Below are 4,946 nucleotides of genomic sequence, written 5' to 3' on the forward strand. Positions count from 1 at the left end.
TTCCATGTCTGAAGTTCAAAAGTTCTGAATAAATGGCATGCAAAAAGACACGTATGTAAAAAAAGTATACCATAAAAAAAATATGGCCCAGGAAATGTGTGGCAGGACTGGAGAGGTCAATTATTACAAGAAGTATGTGTCTAGATTTGGGAAAGCCTGCTGAGAATTATAGACTAAACCTGAATAAGATAACTGAGATGATTATATGACTAGGAGAAAATAGAGAATTGGGCTAACAAAGGAAAATGCAACACAGAATACTAACTACACTAAGAAATTGTACATGTTCACTAGTGGGAAATTGCATAAAGTTTTGTAAATCTAGCACTAGGAAGGGAGGAGCTTAGAGAGAACAGTGTGCAGTAGAGGCAAAGATGCTCCCCTGTGAGATGAAATGGTTTTAAAGAGAGTCAAGAAACAAAGACAATTTTGGCACTCTCTACTTAAAATTAATTTAATAAAGTTTAAAGTCTTGTTGATATAGTTGGCCATTGTGACAGAAATGAAGCTATCAATCCCAAGTGAATTCTGAATCCATAGCACACGGGGATGTTCAGGTTGTTTAGAAATTTCTTTGCCACTAGGCTCAGAGATAATCATTACCAAATTAGGCTTTCCCCACTCAATATATACTGTATATATGCTAGCAGATTTATCTTAGTTCTGGCCTTGTTGCTCCTTCACTAAGGAAATTTGTTTTAGGGCTGGGGTTGTGGCTCAGAGGTAGAGCACTTACCTAGCATATCTGAGACACTGGGTTCGATCCTCAGCACCATATAAAAATAAAGATGTATATAAGTAAATTTAAAAATTTTTGTTTTCCCATGGAGTCAAGAGTAAAATTTCAATGCAACATGCAGTCCAGCTTTTAAAGAAGTACCATAAACATATAAGAAAACTGATTTTGGAGCAAAAGACCTGGGTCCAAGTACTGGTTCTGACAACTATCTACGGTAATTTGAGGTCTATGGTCAAATTATTTTAATTCTGAGAGCTAGTTTCCCCATCTGTAAAATGTAGATTATACTCAATTTCACCCCATTGTGAAAAAAAATAATATAACATATGTCTGGTACATAGTATCTCATTTTATAGTTTTCCACTTCCCTTATTGACTCAGCTTCAACCTACTTTCTAAGATTATTTTTGTCAGTATTTCTCTTCATGCATTATTCGTTCCAACCAAATAGGGCAGTTTCCTGGAATCCTTCCAGATTCTTCAGCGATCTTCACTTAAGTTTATTCATTCAAAACATATTCATCAAAGGTCTGCTGCGTCCCAGGAAGATCCTAGAGAAAACATGTTTTCCTTCTAGACTATCATCCTTCTCCATGGACTGCTCTTTTCCTCTATGTATCAAAATTCTGACTTCAAAAATTAACATAAATCCTTCCTCATTCATTCAACAATGACTTGCTACAGACTATGTGCAGAGTCCTGGCTTAGGAAGTAAGGATACTCATTCATATGAGATCTACAGGGGATAAAAACAAATAAAGAAGGCTAAAATAAGGGGTGCTATGTAAAAGCCCCAGAGTAGGGAATGCTTTGAAAAACATCTTGCATCACAGCACATATGGAAAGAGTTCTTCACTAGCTGCCCCATCCCCAGTTGAGGGGATCACTGTCCAGCCATTTATACTCCACTCACAGCATCCTTGTTGGGCTGGTCTGGATTGAGACCTAAAGAATAAGTAGATGATAAAAAGAAGAGATAGTTAGGCCCCTCAGTCATTCATTTAACAAGTTACTTATTGAACTTATACTGTGTGCCAGATACTGTGCCAGGGGCTAGGAGTATAACAGGGAACCCAGAATCTGTTCTTAAAGAGCATTTCCTCAAGTGGAACAGACAAATGGACACACACTTACAATAGTATGGGATCAGTGCTCTGAAGGAGATAAGCTCAGAGAGTCATGGGATCCCAGAGGGGGAACTTACCCAGGTTTGAGAAGTCAGTGATTTTCAGGGTGGTAAAATTTAAGTTTAGATGTTTGATTAGGTGGTAGATGTGGGAAGTGAGAGAGGTCTTTCAAGAAGGGAATAGAGGGCTTGGAAGTAAGGAAATTATGGGACATAGTCTTTTCCTATTCCAAAAACACTATATTCAATATACCATCTTCTTTTAGACCTCTGTGCCTTGCCCATGCTCCCCTTCCCTGCCTGGCTAACTCATACTTTAGGAGCCAGTCCAAAGGTCACCTTCTTTGTAAAAGACTTCCCCAGACAAAATTAGTCATTTTGCTCTCTGCTTCTGCAGTGATGACTCTTAATTTGTGAGCCAAATAACATTGTCTGACACTAAATTTTTTTCTGATATCTATAGTGACTTTATTAGAAGCTATAGTTATAAAAATGAAATCATGTTTTTATTAGTTTAACAAGCTGCCTTTAATAAAAGGGAAAATTACAGAATCAACCAAACATTATATATTATTAGTATCATTATTTTGATTATTAATCTACTGAAAAAACTGATGGCTGTGTATAGTGGCACACACCTGTAGTTGTAGCGAGTCTGAGGCAAGAGGATTACAAGTTGGAGGCCAGTCTCAGCATTTAGGGAGACCATGTCTCAAATAAATAGTTGGAAATACTGAATAAATAGTAATTTAAATAATTTATATTGCTAAGAACTACTTACTCATTTAAATTTCCTTTCCTTTTTTTTTTTGGTATTGGGGCTTGAACCCAGGGGTACTTAACCACTGAGCCACATCCATCCACATCTTTTTTTGAATTTACTTAGAGACAGGGTCTCACTGAGTTGCTTTGAACTAGAGATTCTCCTGCTTCAGCCTCCCAAACTACTGGGATTACAAGTATATGCCACTGCACATGGCTAAATTTTCACTATTTTATGCTAGGCTCTGAACATTTATTTAGGTTATAACTGTTTAGAAACATAGTTATTTATTAACTTTCTAATTGTATATTGGTGAGATAGAATGATTGAAATTTTTGAAATATTGTCTCAAAAATATGTAAGTACTTTCACTAGTAATTTTATAATTTCTTCATCAAGTCCAGCTCTTTAATCTTGTGACTGATTCCTCTCCCCTGGTATGGGATGAATATCACAGAAGAGGGTGCTCTGGCGCACACTCAGTCCTGAAACCTCTTGCTTTCACCTTTGAATCTGTTGTGAACCCTCCTCAATTTTGGATCCTAAAACCTGATTTGGCTCTTCTGACAATGACTCTGGGATTCTCTAGGTTGTTACTCTGGATATTGACTGATGGAGTACCCATTTATTAGTACTGATGAAAATTTAGATTTATGCAGTGAAGAAATTAGCATTAAGAATGCAAGTGTTAGAACAGTGCATGTCATGGGAGGCTGTGGCAGAAAGATCACAAGTTCAACATCAACCTGAGCAGCTTAGCAAGACCTTGTCTAAAAATAAAAATAAAAAGGGCTGGAAATGCAGCTCAGAGATGATATATCCCTGGGTTTGATCCCCAATACCTCAAAGTCAGTTATTTAAAAAATTTAAAAGTGGGGCTAGGGATGTGGCTCAAGCGGTAGCTCGCGCCTGGCATGCGTGCGGTCGGGGTTCGATTCTCAGCACCACATACAAACAAAGATGTTGTGTCCCCCGATAACTAAAAAATAAATATTAAAATTCTCTCTCTCCCTCTCTCACTAAAAATAAATAAAAAAATTAAAAAAATAAAAAATTTAAAAGTACTTACTAGCCAAGTGATGGCAAACCATAGCATGGTTTTTATTTCCTTTTGCAGTGAGGATTCAACTTGCTGTATGTTAGAACTTTTAATATTGCCCCACAAATTCCTAAGGTACTGTTCATTTTCAGGGCCTGGATGGAATTTGTTTCAAGTTTTGGAACCCAAAGATTGTAGAGACAATTTTGTGTGTGACTTGGCAGCACTCAACTATGCTGTAATAATATAGTGATGAACAAGGAAAATTGGAGTCTGACTTAATAACTATCTGTAGAATTCTGACTGACCACTCCTCAAGCCACTTTTTTGGATACCTATTTCCTGGACCTACAGCTTTCTTTCTTCCCCACTGCTGTAGTTCAGGCTCTCATTAGTCTCTACCTCCTATAAAAAGGGCCTCCTAACTGTTTTTTTTTGTTTTGTTTTTTTTATCTATCCAAGTATTGAGCCTATAATTTCTAAAACACAGATCTTTGGGATGACTTTCAACGGTCCACAGAATTAAGTTCTGGTTCTTGGGCTTTCTAAGTCAGCCCCAGCAGGAAGAAGCCTCTGTCATTACTTCTGGGCATTCTCCTTTCTGCTTTAGGTCCCAGCAGTACCTCCGCTGCTTGCAGTAAATACCCACCAGGGTAGGTAGAATTTTGTCTGGAGGGAGGGGATTTGAGGGCAGTCAACTAGGAGATTCATAATTATCGGTGAAGGGAAGAGCACCACGTGCAGACAGGCAATGGATGCCTCAAGTTTGCTTTAAAAGTACACCTTTTTTTTTTTTTTCGGGTCATAAGTAGATCACATTGTTGTGACCTTATGATCCCTTCTCTAGCAGAACACTCCAGACCACCGTATTCCAGCTTCTTCTAGCCACCCAGCATTTTACAGAACGGTCTTGTGGCTTTAATCTTCGGTTACCTTGGCCTGGAACGCCCCTGAGGCCGGGCGAGCGCTGACTCCCGGTCCAGTTCGCGCCCTAGCGGGGCCTTTTCCCTTCAGCCCCCTACGTAGGTCCTGCGCTTCCGCAATGGAGCGCGCTTGGTAATTCTAGTATAGAGTCGCGGCCTCGGTGGTGATCGGCCACTCTCTGCTTCCCCAGGCCGTGAGTCGTCAGCCCCGGGGAGCCGTGGCCGATGTCGCGCACCACGGGTCGCAAGCAGTTGGAGCTCCACATCCAGGCCGCGAGACGGTCCAGCCCCGGTCGCCGAGAATGAGACGTCTGGGTCACGTGACACGCCGATTGTCACGCGGGCGCCGCTCACCT

The 4,946-nt window shown here is 40.0% G+C and overlaps 1 long non-coding RNA gene across 1 annotated transcript; it reads right to left on the reverse strand.

The window, feature by feature from the left end:
• Positions 1 to 427: 427 nt before the first annotated feature.
• On the reverse strand, positions 428 to 4,897 carry LOC120886188 (uncharacterized). The gene is made up of 2 exons (XR_005728961.2): positions 4,601 to 4,897; positions 428 to 1,684 (listed from the first exon to the last, which is right to left on the reverse strand). It is a non-coding gene; the product is annotated as an uncharacterized LOC120886188 (long non-coding RNA).
• Positions 4,898 to 4,946: the final 49 nt, after the last annotated feature.

The sequence above is a fragment of the Ictidomys tridecemlineatus genome, chromosome 5 (genome assembly GCF_052094955.1).
Source record: "Ictidomys tridecemlineatus isolate mIctTri1 chromosome 5, mIctTri1.hap1, whole genome shotgun sequence".
Taxonomy (NCBI): Eukaryota; Metazoa; Chordata; class Mammalia; order Rodentia; family Sciuridae; genus Ictidomys; species Ictidomys tridecemlineatus.